The sequence below is a fragment of the Pinus tabuliformis genome, chromosome 6 (genome assembly GCF_031772625.1).
Source record: "Pinus tabuliformis cultivar Carrire ecotype Pingquan chromosome 6, CPIR1, whole genome shotgun sequence".
In the NCBI taxonomy this organism is placed as follows: Eukaryota; Viridiplantae; Streptophyta; class Pinopsida; order Pinales; family Pinaceae; genus Pinus; species Pinus tabuliformis.
Window position 1 is genome coordinate 91,701,006 of NC_142292.1, and position 17,027 is coordinate 91,718,032.

Genomic DNA, 17,027 nt, shown 5'->3' on the forward strand with positions numbered 1-17,027 from the left:
GTAGGTTTTTATTTATGGACTCAGCTAACCCATTGCCTTGCGGGTAATAATTGGCCGAATATTTAAGTTTAAATCCTCTTTTAAGTGTGAATTCAGTCATTGCATTTCCAAAAAAGTATGATTCATTATCAAACATTAAAGCGGATGGCAATCCAAACCTGGTGATTATAAATTGATCTATGAACTCAATGATATTTTCAGAATTAGCCGTCTTGAGCGGAACTTCTTCTACCCACTTAGTAAAATAAGTTGTTGCTATGAGGATGTATCTATGTTGCTTAGAAGAGTGAGGAACGATCTCACATATTATGTCCAATCCCCACTGACTGAAAGGTTTCTCGATGTTTACCGGCTGTAGTGGCAAATATGGCTTCTTTTGTCTTCTAGCAGTAGTTTGGAAATCTTGACATCTCCTCACATAACTGTGCAAGTCTTTAAATAGTGTGGGCCAATAATAGCCTGCGCACACGATTTTATGTGCAGTAGCATCTCCAGCATAGTGTCCGCCTGCCGGCCCATCGTGGAGTTCCTGCAAAACTTTTTCAGCTTCAAATTTCTCAGGACATCTAAGAAGAACAGAATCATAATTTACCCTAAAAAGAATATCATTTGTGAGCTGATATTGTTTGGCTTTCAACCTAATAGCTCTTTTCTTAGTATGATCGAGGTGTGTAGGAGCATACCCGTTCTTAAGATAATAAATGATATCAGCGTATAATGACTTTGTATCGTTTAGGCTTACCTCGCACATTTGTACTTCTTCAGATGGAATTTCAGAAATTTGCGATGCTCCAGCCAGCATTTTGCAGAAGCCTTGACCTCTTACAATGTTTGCTGGTTTAATCTCAATGTCATATTCCTATAAGGCAGTAACCCAATTGGCCCTTTTCTCACCCACATCCTTCTGTACTAGAAGGTTCCTTATCGCTGGAAACGGTACTATAATCTTAGTATGGGTTTTAAGTAAGAAAGGTCTGAAGTATTTGACTGCTTTGAAAATGGCATAAGCTTGTTTCTCCACGTCTGAATAATTTAATTCAGCACCCGGTAAATTTGAACTGAAAAACGCAATTGGAGCTTCCGCTTTTCCTTGATTAGCTTGAGTTAGTATCACAGCATATGACTTATCTGAGGAAAATGTGTATAAAATAAAAGGCTCTGAAAAATTCAGAGCTGCTAAAGATGGAGCATTAATAATAGCCTGTTTGATCAGGTTGAATGCTTCATGTTTATCTTGGCCCCATTTAAAATTTGAGTTCTTTTTAATCATGGTTTGCAAAGGAGACACGATTCGTGAAAAATCTGGAACGAATCTCTTTACAAAGTTGATCTGACCAAGGAAAGATTGCATGGCTTTTTTGTTGTGAGGTAGGGATATTTCATAAATTTCTTTGATTCTGTCGGGATCAATGTGAATACTAGATTTTGACACTATGAATCCTAGAAGTTTCCCTTCACTTAGTGCGAAAAAAGATTTCTTTGGGTTAAGTGAAATTCCATACCTTAAACACCATTGAAAGATTTGTTTCAAGTCTTCGAGATGGTCGCTTCGCTTCTTCGAATACATGGTTATATCATCCAAATAAATTACTACAGATTTATTGAGTAAACCTTTGAATGTGATGTCCATGGCTCTCTGAAATGTGGCACCAGCATTAATAAAACCAAATGGCATTTTTCGATATGCGTATGTGCCCCATTTAGTTCTGAATGTGGTTTTCAATTGATCATCAAGATGTACCAACACTTGATTGTATCCTGAAAATCTGTCCAAGAAAGACATTAATTCTGAGCCTGCCACTGCCTGCAGTATCTATTCCATAGGTGGTAGAGGAAAATTATCTTTTTGGCAGACCTTGTTAAGGTTTCGAAAGTCAATGCAAATCCTAATATCTCTATTTTTCTTTCTAATGGGTACCATATTGGAGACCCATTTGGAATGTCTGATGGGAAAGATTATTTTGGCTTTCAATAACTTATTGAGCTCAGTTTTTATCTGATTTTATAAATTGGGGTGGATATTTCTCAGCTTTTGTTGGACAGGTTTTTCATTATCGATAATGGGAATAGTATGTTGGATGATGGAAGTGTCGTATGTTTTCAGCTCATCATAATTCCAGGTAAAAACATTTTTATATTGTCTCAAAAGGCGAATATATGCTGATTTTACTTCAGGGGTTAGGCCGAGGCCTAGATTAATGTTTTGTGGTTTGGCATTAGTTCCTAGGTTTACTAATTCGTAGTTCAAGGTTGAACTTTGGAGTTTTGAGTTGGTAGACCTTTTAAACCGATCTTTCAAATCATACAAGTCTTCTAACTTGACCACTGACTTAGGCATAGAATTGTTAGTGCTATCTTGTTGCAATTGTCGGTCATGTTAGTCTTCGTCAATTATTTGATTGGAGTAGGATCCTTCAGATGTGAGGAAATTTACAATATAGGGATCGTCATTGAATACTCTCCAATTTGTGATGTTATCAGGAATGGATGGTCTAAAGATTAATTCTATTGAGAATCTATCTGGACTAAAATCTTCGGAAGGAATAAGTTTAGAAGCTACGTTAGCCAAAAGGTCTGCACTTGCGTTTTGGAGTCTGGGGATTGAAGAAATATTAAACGCTATGAAATGCTTAGTCAGATCTTGAACTAAGGATTGATAATGTTTTAAATGACCTGATAAGCAATGTATTGTGTTATGTACCTGTTTAACCGCAATCTCAGAGTCTCCGAAAACTTGAAGATACTTGACGTCTGAAAGCATCTTCACCTTTCTGCTCCTCTACATGTGTAATGTGATTGCCTTATTTCTGCTTTCAATTTGGACTTAGGTAGCTTGAAAACCAAGTGTGTGTGGAAAATTAGTTGGTGGAGAACACTATTCGAGCAGATCATGGTTTCTTTGTACAAGCCTTGGACCAAAGCCTCATATTCTGTTGTATTGTTGGCGCAATCAAATTCGAGTTTGCATGTAAGCATGATTTTATCTCCTTCTGGACTAATCAAAACGCATCCTGCTCCTGCTCCTTCGTTAGATCTAGAACCATCAAAAAATAATTTCCAAAACAAAGATTTATTTACAGGTTTATCTAAAAAATTGATACATTTCGAACTATCAGTTCGAGAAAAATTTTCGACTTGGGACAAAACAGAGTGTTCTAAATAGGGTGACGCATGAGCATTGAAATTTCCGAGGAAAGAATCTACCGATTAATTGCCAATAATGCTGTTGTTATACGCTACTGGTTCATTCTCCCCCTCTAGCTTTGTTACTATGTACTTCTGGTGCAGCTCTCATTCAACTTTTATTTGATTCGGTTTACCGTTATAGGGCAGCCACATGTGCGACCAGTCGATTGCGAAGTATCCATGAAGCTTTTCTAACCAATCCCTGCTAAGGCTTAAGCCATAGAATTCTGGAATATCAGCAACTAGAATGTCAATAACTTGACATACCTTCGGGTTGGATGACAACCTTATGGTTACTTGATTTAGTTCGCCGATCACTTTGAATTGAGATCGATCTAGTTGAACTATGCACACAGCGGATTTCTGTGGTTGAACGTTTAACTTGGCACATATGGATTTGGGTAAAATATTCGATGAAGCACCAGAATCTACCAAACAATTGTGCAGATTTTTATTGATGATTTCATAAGTAAGGAGAAACGGGGGAGTGTGAGATCTTGATCTCCCTCCAATTAGAGTGATGTCATTTGGATCAATCTTATTGATCGCATTAGTTGGAGGTCTTCCCATATTATGGAAGCTTGAGAAAGTACAGCGGCAGGAAAAGGTGCTACTGGCATGGCATGTAATTCTTTCATCATTATCTTCTGTTGATGCTTTAACTTGCTCAGTTCGTAAAGGGTGATGTTGGCCCTAGTCTTCTTCATGTCTTCTATAATATTGTACTCCATTTCATCTGACACGATCCGTGTTTTAGATGGAGTTGTTTCGTCTGTTTGGACTGGGCTGGTTTGGATCGCTTTGGATGTCGTTTTCTTTGATGCGACTTTATCCTTTATTACAGAGCTTGCGCTCTTCGGCTTAGGGATAGTTTGGGGAGGATCAAGCTGATTTTTGCTTCATGTGCTAACTGGGAATACTTCTTGATCTTCTTCTTGTGGGAGGATGAAATCCCACATTCCTTGTAATTCCACAACTTCTTCGTCATCAATCTGCCCTTCAGTGGCCATTTCCTCTTCCTCTTCCTCGGATTCAACATTTGAAATGGCATTGGGTGGCTTTGAATCCGTAGAAGGACCTCTTTTAAAAGCTTTGTAGGGCTTTTTTGAAGAAGATTCTGTTACTTGCTTTTTGATGTCGACCATTTCATTGGACATGGTCTTTAGAAATTTCTGCAATCCTTCCAAATCGAATGGATCATTTGCTTGTTTCTTCTTGGAGTCTTCCTTGAAGGTGACTTTTTTGGATTTACGTTCCTCTATCGCGGATTTCTTTCCCAGAGCTATTATTCGTTTCTCTACTGCTATTGCTTCTTTCATGTTATCGGCTAAGGTTTTCTTATTGGCCCTGTCCACGAAGATTGCTATGTTCGATGGTAGAGCGGTGATATACCATTCACATCGTACCTCTTCGCTGGGCTGGGAAGAAGTAGGAATTTTGTTGAAAATTTTACTAAAACGTAAATTGAAATCCTTGATAGGCTCTCTAGTTTCGGCTCTAAGTTTGGATAGTTCATTGATTAACGTTGCCGTAGATCTGTCATCACCAAACTTGGTCAGGAATTGCTCCTGGAAGATGTCCCAACTTGTGATGGATCTGGAGGGTAATGAAAAATACCATGACCCAGCTGTTCCTTGCAGAGTATAAGGAAAAAACCGAACAACAACATCTTCATTAGTAACCCCATTGAGATTAATGGAAAGCATGAAGTTGTTTATGTGCTCTTTTGCTAGCATCCCTGCCTCGGGATTAAATTTAGGCAGCCATTTCTCAGGATGGGCTGGTATTTGACTCAAGGGTGCAGGCATTAAGACTGCCCTAGGGTTATTCCATGGAGACTGGGCCATTGTTGAACTGCTAATAGAAGAAAGTGCAGAAGATGATCCCTGTGGCTGGGAGGATAAGGATACTGCGATTGTAGATGATTGAAGAGGGGTTGTGGGGGTTCTAGTGGATGGATGGATGATGATCTGGAGTGGTGGAGTGGATGGTCGAGATCGCGGTGAAGAAGTTGAGATGGACGATGTTAACGAAAGAGTCTCGCTGTCACACTCTTTGGGTGATTTCCTCACTCTTTTCCTGGTGGGGAGAGGTAATTCGGTTGGCTGAACGACAAACTTTTCACTCTTTAGCCTAGTTAGGGGATGAGCAGGATTGTAATGCGAAGTCACGTTGCCTTGAGATTTATCAGACCTTTGAGGAGAAATGGAAAATCGCTGAAGTTTGTGAATCAAAGATTCGACTTCAGGAAGTTCAACGGTAGATTCTTCTGAAATGTCAGGGTGGGTAGCATTGGTTGATACTCGAGCAACTTCTAACTCTAGATTTAAGTGTAATGGACAAGTCGGGGGAGATGGTGAAGGCAATTTACTCTCAGAATGGTATTCAGATTTGGATTTACTTGCCATTCATAGTTCATGCCCTCCTTCTAGCGCCAAATATGTTGAAGCCCTGAAAATCGGGTCGACAACAAGGGGGATACCCACCTGGTCCAGACCTTGGTTGGCAGCTCCTTATCCGTTTGGTATAGCGGGTCCGACTGGGGATAATGGGACCTATTTCCTAATCTATGAGTGTGTGTGTGTAGAATTCGATGTTGCTGATCTAACAATTCCTATTTAAGATGTTCTAATTCTAATTTTAATCTAATTCTATGCTATTGTAATCTAATAAACAACACATCTAAATCTATACTAACCCAGGATGTAATTTTTCTATTATACGATCTAAAGAGATTTCAAATAACAACTGGTAATAAATATCATTCAGCGATTATAAGAAAGGAAATCAATAAAGATGAACCACTTCACATAAAAAGTTAGACGAAACAGTTGTGAAAAACATATCGCATAATGAGCTATTCATATATTAAGCATAAATAAATAGCTATCACCGTACAAAAGTGCCAAATGATAACTCAGGCATTCATGCAATAATACATAAACGACTAAAAACTGTATATCACTTTAACATATAAGCAGAAATGGTCAAGAGATAAAAGTACCATTTATGACTAGTCCTACTCATAAGCTTCAAGCAACAATGATTTATCTCTCCTTGCTCTAACATCCACTAAGAGTACAAAAGTGCAACATCAGTAGCAGATATCAAATGCAAACATCAACAAATATTGATCCATTCATTCACCAAAACCTCCTCTGTGGGTGCAAAAGTGCATGTTCTGAGGACAAGTTTTTGATAAATTCTGGACCCTTCTCTAAATGCATGAGAAGTGTTTAAATACTACTAACTAAATAGCTTAATTACACAGATTCAGGATACAGTTTAAATGACCGCCCTTTTTCTAAGCAAAACTATTTCTAAAAATTAAATCTAATATCTAACTATTTCTGCATTTGCTCCTTAATATTGCAAGCATTCAGTATTTTTCCTGGGTAGAGTCGGTTGACTGTCTTCCACTTTTGGTTGAGCTAAGCAAACAGAAATGGTAAGATCTGGCACCACCTTCTCGGCAAGAACGATGATATACTCGAGAGTCATCCTTTGACTATGCGGATTTACTGCGTATGTCCAAGTTCAACTTGGTTAACCCTTGAATTGCTTCTGCCTTTTTCTCTAGCTTTCTGTTTCCAGTTTGTTCTTTACCATTGCTTTCTTGCATTTTTCGGGCTTACAAATGACTGAGCAGTTAGAGGCTTTGCTTTTTGAGCAATTTTCTCAGCAATGTGCGATTAGTGCTAGGCGTTATTCGCGCATCGGAAACTGCCTCCGTTCTTTGATTCAGGCTCTTCTGATGCGTTTTTTCGCTTTTAGTGCCTTTTTCTTCACTGGGTATAAAGCTTCAAATTTTGCAAAAATAATGCTTTCGTGAGCTTTTGACCTTGAGTCATTAAACTGCCTGTTGATATCAGCATCATTCAATACTCATTCAAACATGGTTGTAAATGAAAGACCTGTAATGGATGGCTCAGCAGTGTTTTGTGAATTTGCGGCTCTGTTGCATGCGGTATTTGTTTATGACGGCGTCTTTTTCTATCTTTGAACATTGGAGGATTACCCTTTTTCCTCATAGCTTCCTGCACATCGCTTTTTGTAACTTCTATTTTTCGTTCCTGCAGTTCACAAGTGAGGAAGATTAGGGACAATAAAACCGACAGGAAAGCCTTAAACTCTACGGACGTACAAAAACATGCCACCTGACGTGAACTGACTCTTCGAAAAACACAAAACCATTTTCATTAACAACTGTCATATAATTCATTAATTATCATTAAAGCGTGTATCCAGTTCTTGGTTTATGGAAAACATTTCTTGAATATTGAGCCGGGAAAATTTGCGATGGATTACTTCTGCGATCTGTATCGCAGTATCGCATTTCGCTGTTATCGCATTACCGCAATTTCATCGTGTTGTGCTATCGCAAGGTTGCTTGATCACACTATCGCAAGGTCGCGGATCGCAATATCGCAATATCGCGGGTCGCAGTATTGTTATAATCGTTATGTGTCTTTCCTGCAGTTTTTCGATATGCGATATGCGATATCGCATATCAGCGATTTTTTAAGGTTTTCCAATGTGAGTATTTATTAATGCATGCGATGCGATGGGGTTCGTGTCGCCATCTCACAGTTTATCATTTTTACTCATAAGGAAATGTCCTATCCTTCTTTACGCGATGCGATGTTTCTTTAAGGAGTAAAATACATGAGCCTTAATTGATTTTTTGAATTTTTTACTAAGGGTCCCCACTTACCTAGTGTTATTGCTAATACTAAATAAGGAGGGGGTGGTTGGTGGCCACAACAGGAAGCTAAGAAGAGCTTCACGGAGGTCTCCACTTCAGGTAGTAAGGATCAACCAGAGACGGGAATGGATCCTTCCATGTTCACTACCTTTTTGAAGACATGCATAAAACTATTGTGCGACAATAAGGCAGTTAAGGGACTACAGGAGTTGATCGCCAGGTGCGTAGGGTCAGGGGAACCATGAGTAGTCTGGAAACTAGGAAAGCACGCATTACACATCGGAAGGGAAATGAGATTAACTGCACAAATTGGTGAGTACGAAATGGATTAGGTCATCCAAGATCTGGGATCAGACATGAATGTGTTACCGAAGAAAAAATGGGAATGCATGGGCAAGCCCGCATTGCAGTGGTCCCCTATTGAATTACGAATGGCAAACCAACAGAATATTTTGCCCATGGGGAGATTGCAAGGGGTAACAGTTGATATCAAAAGCGCGAGCACGTAGACAAACCTTGAGATAATAGATATTTTCGATGACAGTAATCCCTATCTCGCATTGTTAGGAAAAGAATGGGCCACTGATATGAATGGAGTCATTAACCTGAAGAATTGGAAGATGATATTCGAGAAAAAGTCCCTACGCATACTAGTCCCACTAGACCCAGTTGAAGGAGCGTGCTACACTGAACTAGTGTGCAACGATGAAAGCGATGATGAGCTGGATTGTATTTACCACATAATGGCACAAGACTAGGATCAAGTGAACTCGACTACAAATGGGAGAATCTCATGGCAGCACGACAACTCGTGTAGTTCAAATTCAGACGAAGAAGTAGAATGCCGGAAAAACCGGTTACACGCAGTGGCAATGCTGAATTGCAACATGATGATTAGGTCACTATGTTGTGTGACGATAGAGGCAAGGGAAATCCAAACATATGATGGAGTGACATCGGTGGATGAAATCTTGGACAAATTTGAAAGCGCAATACCAAAACAACAATGGTATGGTGCGCTAGAATGAGAACTACGTGCAAAACCTTTACGATGGTGGAGTACACATCAGGAGACCATTTTAAACTGGCACAAATGTAGAAGGTGGATGCGCTTGTGGTTTGGGAGCCTCCAGTGTTGAACGAGAGACGAGAAACTAGGATGAAGGGGCTTGCATTCCCACCTATGTCGATGGGTGCAAACGTGTGTTGTGCAATCCACACAAGCACACCCCCAACTAAGGATCGAAAGTCGGAACCAGATGTAGCAGCAGGAAAAGAGATGCACACCACGAATATTTTAGGACGAAGCATTCAAAAATCTATGCGAAATCATGAATAGAGTTCACCAGGTGAGATGAACTGATTGGGACCTACGCGTACCAGCAATTCGATGGGCTTATGAGGCCATGAGCAAAAACCTGAGCATGGAAATGACTCCAACACTGAAGAGAAGAGATGAAACCATAAGAGCAGAGAAGAATCCCCCCACAATAGTTCCCACAGTTGGGGTAGTATGCGAGGACCCAAGTAAAGGAATTATGTGGTTACAGGAAGCCATTCAGTGAGGGAACTGGAAACTTCACGAACTCGAAGAATATCAAGTACGGCTAAGAAAGAAAAGCATGATATTGGATGAAGAAACCAACAAATTAGAAGCCAAATTTTCACAAGCATGCTATGCCGAGAAACTAAGCACGATGTGACAAGGTATAGCTAGCCATACTACTACAATAGAAGAATTTGTGGCCCTTCTACCATGGTTGCGATTTCACCTTACTAGACAAAGTAAATAGGGGAGCGCACCATACAAGGAAGAACACGACGCACTGATGAACGCGAGGGTAATTGGGGCTGCCTGCGAACCAGGCTGGAACATAAATTGAAGCCTCACACAAGTGGTGCAACCACTTGAGTGTCCGTGGAGAGCACAGTCTCAGCACTCCAAGCAGTTGAAGGAGAGCGCGAGACTATAAAGGAGTCTGTATGGGAGCTACACGAGACAGAGGTTACGAGTAGGATCTATATGTTGTAGGGGCCATAGCCACGCATAGGGAGCTGTGTCGCTATGTGGGTAGGCTGTGAGGTGATTGTTGGTGTCACTGTTCAAGACAAGATGTCCACTTCAAGGCAAAAGGGAGCGGGCAACAGGCAATTAAGACACTAATTAAGAGATAGATTTGGGATGATCTGCCAGTAAGACGGAATTAATGATGCAAAAGTGGGGGTGAGGGTCAAATTCAATTTCAAAAGATGCTATAAAACCCCTAGGGCCAGCTCCAAGGCAACACTTGGTTGTTTGAGAATTGAGCAAGTACAAAGCATTGAGCGCCGCGTACTCTTATCATTGCCAAGTGTAGATAGAATCACGGCTACTAGAATGAGAGTGCGATTCGCCGAAGTTACCATGGAGCCCCGTATGGACCATGAAGAGCGTAGAAAGGTAGTAGCTATGCTAGGAGTTCCAAAATCACCTCGCATGCCATGGCCACAGAAAGATAAGCAAACAATGGGGCCAGTCCGTGTATCCCCAAGAAACCTACAATTTGGTAAATTGTCAATGGCAAAGAAGGGAAAAGTTGTCACCATTGAAATAGAGGAGGAGGACAAAGACCTACAAGCTCTGATCACCCAAATTGAGGTGCAAGATGATGAGGTGGAGGATGTCTCCCAAATACATTCCACGACAAAGTTACCTCCTTACATCCCCTTGTGGAAGGGGAAAGCCAAGGTACCGAAGGACCTGGAGGCTACAAATAGTGCGTTCCAGACCCTGCTCCTCCCCAATGATATAAGTTTTGAAGGTCCACTATTGGGACGAGTACCTACTATGAAGTTCGAATATTGGGACCTTGCGAACAGTGAGAAGTTTCCACAGTTATCCATGGAGAGGTTAATGAAGCATAAATGGTTGCATGGTGTGGAGAAGGTGAGATTACTACATCTGCGATGGATACCCCACTACCACCACACGCCCATCACCATTTTTGCCATCAGGTAGCTATTGTGCCTCGTGCATGATGGGTATCTCTGGCTGGAGGAGCCGATTCCCATCATGGTTGATTTAATTCATCAAATTTCTCGACTTCTAGTCAAAGGAACGACCCCGAGGCCATAGCAGGAAAAAGCAGTGATTTAACCCTCGCAGAAGCTATGAAGGCCAAGTATAAACTAGAAAAGAGAAAGCGGGGGTATGTAATAGAAAGCGTTAAAGACCAAGGGGTGTGTGTAGCCACCTAGCTACTGGCTGACAAGCTAATGAGGAAATGTCATGCCGACGAAGTACCAACGTCTATGATTGCGTTGGTAGAGCAATGCGCATAGGGAGTCCAGTTCAACTAGGCACAGTTCCTCTGCAAAAAATTCTTGATGAATTGTAGGGATGCCCAAGAGCAGGGTAAGACCTTCCACTATGTGTGGTTTCTCTTATCCATAATTTTGGTTGTAGGGGAGCTGTCGGCGGACAACCAATTTCCCACTACTGAGGATGACCTACCTGAAGCCACAAGGTACACCTCGCTATGGGCTACAAAAGACATGAACAAGATTTGCATGATAAAGGTGTTCTGGGTGTTCGTGGAGGTGAGTATTTGAACATGGATCAACCACAGGTCATGCTTGTCACCTACAGTTCATAATAGCTTACAAAGCATGACGGAATTCAAGGAGGATATGCATAACCCGTATATCTGGGTGCTCAAGGATCTAGCAAGAAAATGGGTGAAGCTTTCATTCATTGCAATGGATGATGCGATCTTCGCAGTAATGGAGTCGTTGCCTCCATAGTGGTAAGCCCCAGACTTGGCAGAAATGGAGCAGCTCGTAGCTCTGAAATGAAAGAAGGACACGAAGCTGCAAATCATGGAGTTGGCTAAGAGGAGGTGACAGGAACAAGAAGTAGCCACACAGCAGAAGGTGGCTGATGTAGCAGCAGTAGCACAGATAGTAGAGACCACAACTGCACCAACCAAAGAGGTCAAGGATGGCCACGGGATGTCCTTGTGGCAGCAGACTAGGGAAGTGGATAGGGAGGAGGACTATGCGAACCCGAACATGACATCAACACAACCCAAGCAGCCGTGTGGCCCCAAGAAAACAACCCCCACAAAGAAATGAAAAAGCCACTAAGACAACCATCGACCTGATCACGCTCACAAAAGGTGATCTATTGGATATCATTAAAACAATTCGTGAAGTCACGGATGATGCACTCTAGGGATTAAAAATGGAGCAGAAAAATGTGTTAGGGGTGCTCAATGTGTAGCTACAAGGTCTACAGGTACAACACCCCCAAATACGCACAATGGCCCAATATGTCACAGCAAGAACCACTGAGGCCGAATAGACATTGCACACCTGTATGGGTAACACCTTCATATTTCCCGAAGGAACGCTAGCAGTAGCAAGTGAGGATGACCAGGCTACGATGAGCAACATGAAAGGATTCGGCTTGAACTTGGCCACCCTGCCATGTGAAATATTGTACCAGCTACAGGATGGGGTCATCGCCGAACTTTGCGCCCGGGGAGGCCAAGCGATCCAGGTCCTGCATGAGCAAAAAATCAACATGGACCAGCTCAGCATCTAGAAGGATGAGTTGGTTGCACAAGCTAGCAGATTGGAGCAGGCTGTAGAGGATGCCTATAAGAGCTTTCTAGAGTTGGTTGTGCCGGTAGAGCTACTAGTAGTAGAGCAGGTCCATAGATTGGCGGCCAGATCCATGAGGCCTAGGAAGAAATGGCAAAGATTTAGTTGGATCTGAACCTGTAAATCACTGAGCTGCGACTGAAGGCACGGCCTTCCACACCCCCAGAAGTCAGAGAGAAGTGTTTCCATGCTATCCAGATGGGTTGGAACAAACTGGCAAGGCGACACAGGGCTGCACCAGGATGTTGGAGCAAGCACTAACCATACTTACGCACCTGCAGGAAGACCTGAACCTACAACACCTAGAGACAGAGGTGTGTGAGTTATAGTAGGAGTACAACAATGTCCTAGGCATTGTGCAGATAGTTTCCCTTACTCAATGAATCGCCAGACTACAACAAGCAAGGGCACTAAAGGACCGATTAGATGTTATGCACCAAAAGGAAGCCCTGATTAAAGCATGCATCCAACCATGGATCGATGAAGCATTCACAATTATAGCTACCATTGAAGGGAAGATTGGATAGATGTAGGAATTGTATACGGTTGGACAAGAATGTGACCCTGGTCATGAAAGTTAATAGATACATGTGCAACAAGTACAACAGGCGGCAGAACAGTGTGCTGCGAACACCAAAGCTATGTGATACTTGCTGCATGGACTTCGCGCCAAGATCGCCGCACCATCAAAGTGACTCGGGATGAGTCATGATGATTGTATTGAGGGTCTGTTGGGCAGCGAGTCCCCGGATAGCATGTTTTTGGGGCTTAAAGCCCAAATTTTGGTCAATGTAATGTAAAGACTCCGCGAAGTATGGGCACAGAGTGCAAGAGTCTAGGGTTGTCTGCCCTAAGATAATGTAATTTAATGTAAAGTGTGTCGGCCTACCTATGGTCCACAGACCATGGGATTTTATAAATAGAGTGAGGCTCTAAGTGTAAGGACAGTTTTTTAGCAAGCAATAAATAGATAGATGTGAAGGCATGGTTAGAAGATAGAAGTGGATCTGAAGTGTATTAGGTTGTAGTGGTAGGTATAGGCTCTACAGCTGAGTGCGTAGAGGCCCGAGAGAGTTCGCAGCTGAGTGTGCAGGGCAGAGTCAGGTCTGTAACTAAGATTGAGTATTAATAAAGATAAGATTGATTCAGAATATTGTGTGTCCATTTGTAGATCATTATTTCTATGTTCTGGTTATCTTTATACACTTATATGGTTTTCGAGTATGCACACTTATCTAAAATTTGAATAAGTAATAATAATATTGGGGCCACACATACTAAATTAAGCACTAATATAATAACATAGTAAGGATTGGATCAGAATAATATTGTATTCTAAAAGGTGCAAACAGGTTGCCAAGAATAGAAAGTTGCGCAGAGCAGTGCAGCCCACAGATTAGGATTGCGAACCTTTAGAACCTTCATCAAGACATCCCTAGGGTGTGGAAACCTGGTTCCAACACCCTCCCATACTACTTCGAGTGATACCTCAGTCCACGCTCTGTGGATTGTTGCTGAAAGGGCCAGTAGTACTGGGATTTACTTGGCTAAACTCACTACTAAACCTGGGTTAGGCCCCATGTAGCCAAAAATTATAGAGGTATCATAGGTCTTGAGATCTACGTAATCCCAGGAAAAGACACCTTTGTATGTTTTCAACAACTTAATAAATGATATTATTTCTTCAAATGATAGGCTAAGACCTAGGTTGACATTTTTATGCTTTTCGGTTGACACTAGGTTTACTACTTCAAATATCAAAGTGGAACTTTGAGTTTTGGAGTTGGTAACTTTCTTGAATCTATCCTTTAAATCATAGAGATGTTCCATCTTAACCATAGACTTCAGGATTGGGTTTTGATATTGATTATGTTTAATTTGTTGATCACGCTCATGTTCATCTATGATTTGTTCCTCATACGACCCTTCTAATGTAAGGAAATTAACTATATCTGCATCGTTATTAAACACTCTCTAGTTTGTTACATTATTGGGAATAGATGGCCTAAATATTAATTCTATTGAAAATATGTCTGGACTAAATTCTTCAGAAGGTATAAGCCTAGATGCCACATTAGCAAGTAAATCAATACTTGCATTTTGCAATCTGGGAACTGAAGAAATGTTAAAAGTAGTTAAATGAGAAGTAAGATTCTAGGCAAGAGATTGATGATGTTTAAGGTGCCCAGACACACAATGAATTGTATTTCTTACCTACTTTACGAATATTCCAGAATCTCCATAGACTTGCAAATACTGGACATTAAGGCCAATGGCTTTATACAGTCCTTGGATCAATGATTCCTATTCTGTGATATTATTAGTGCACTGAAATTCAAGTCTGCAGGATAACATGGTTTTCTCTCCTTACATGTTGATCAAAATGCACCTTGCGCCTACACCGTCTTCATATTTGGAACCATCAAAATAGAGAGTCCAGAACAAAGAATTATTTAAAATTCTATTTACTAAATTTACACATTTGGAAGCCTCTGTTTGTGAAAAAATTTCTATTTGAGATACTGCGGAACTATCTAGAAAGGGAGACCTTTGAGCATTAAAGGATCCCAAGAATGATTCGGCTAAGTAATTTCCAATGATGTTATTGGTGAAGGCAACATGTTCATTACTTCTATGAAGATCAGTGACTGTGTATTTCATGAATTTTTCTTGGTCTACTCTAATTTGATTTGGTTTATCATTATGCGGAAACCACATGTGAGACCAATCAGTTGTGAAATAACCATGCAACTTTTCATACCAATCCCTACTTAGAATCAAACCATAGAATTTTAGGATATCAGCCACTAGAATATCAATTATTTGCAAAACTTTTGGATTAGAGGAAAGCCTAATTGAAACTGATGTTATTTCTCCAAGTACTTCTACTTTTGTCCTATCTAATTGACCTATGTGTACTACATATTTTTGACGTTTAATATTCAATTTGGTGCATGTTGGATACCTATACCAATAGGTTTCATATTTCATGATTGACAAGGGAAAGTCCAAATATGCTCTGCTTTGATGATTCAAAGATTACATATTTCCTAGAAAGTCTGATCTGTGCGTATAGCTTGGTATGGACTTAAAGTTTTTGATGGATGGCCCAACAGTCTAATCTGGATCATTCCATGGTTTAAATTTGCAGTTATAGAATAGAGAAAGGAGTCTGTCCAAACTGTTTAATCTTGGCAGACAAGTAGTTCAGGTAGAGAAGAAAAGGCTCCCAACAGCTTAATCTGGGACCTTGGAAGAGATAAGGGTAGAAGTAGATAGAAAAACAAAGAAAAAGCCAAAGAAAAGAAAAGGCAAGTAAGCGTTTGCAAGTCCAAGTGCACCCTCCAAGAAGAAATAAAAAATGCTAGATAAGTAGCTGGGTAAGTAGTTGGGGTTGCAGAAAGGTTATCTTTACCATTGCAGACATGTTAACTATGTTTACCAGAGTAAAGTCAATCAATTGACAAGGTCTTCATCTTCATCAAGTTACAGCAAGGAGCATGACTAACCTCCCTCCTTCCCCTTTCCATTTCATTACTAACATCCCCTCATCAGCTGAGATTCATGGAAGAATTATGGTTTCATGGTGGTTCTTAATCTTTTAGAAGCCACATTTCTTGTCTAAAATCTTTTCATTTTGATCTACTCTCTAAACTAAGTGAGTTTCAAGTAAACATAGTGTTTTCTCCCTCCATTCACTCCCCCCATCCATATTAACTCTAACCCTACTATGTAAATCCCTCATATTACCTTTTCCCCTACTAGTATTAACACCATGGTGTATAAACCCCAAATTTTGTATAAATACCCACCCCTTGGTATTATAGCCAATAAGTCCTGTGTCAGGGATCAAATGACACCTGGTCATCTTGATAAACCTAAGCCCAAAACCCCTTTCCCCTTTACAAATCCATTTTCTCACTTTTAACCCCCATTTACACATAAAACCTCCTAAAAAAGCCTTGTTTATACCCTTACCCGCTTCAAATGGCTAAAAACATGGAAAACCCACTTTTTCCCTTTTACCTAAAGTCCAAAGGGCGGGCGCATTTCCACAGAAAATTCGCGAAAACCCACTATACCAAAGTTTTCCGCCCATGCACAGATCCCCATAATAATTATTAAAATAATCCCCGCCCCTCCCCTTACCTGTCGATCCCTTCGTCCTCCCGACGACCGTCCGATTAAAGAATTGAAGATCCAACGGCTCTCAAGGCATCGGACCCTTTCCGATGACCGTTGGTTACCCGCCCTATCCCCCTATCACATCAACCCTCCGATAGCCGTTCGATCATGCCCCCCAGATTTGACGGCCATCACTGCATCAGAGCAGATCCTCTGTCCGGGCGATATCTTCCGACGGCCGTATTATTGGCTACGTCATGCGATAGCCACGCATCCCCTCCATGAATCATCGGAGGTACAACTGACACTTACCGCCTCCGGTTTCCGGTTTCCCCCATTCCATTTGCATTACGTCATCACCACGTCA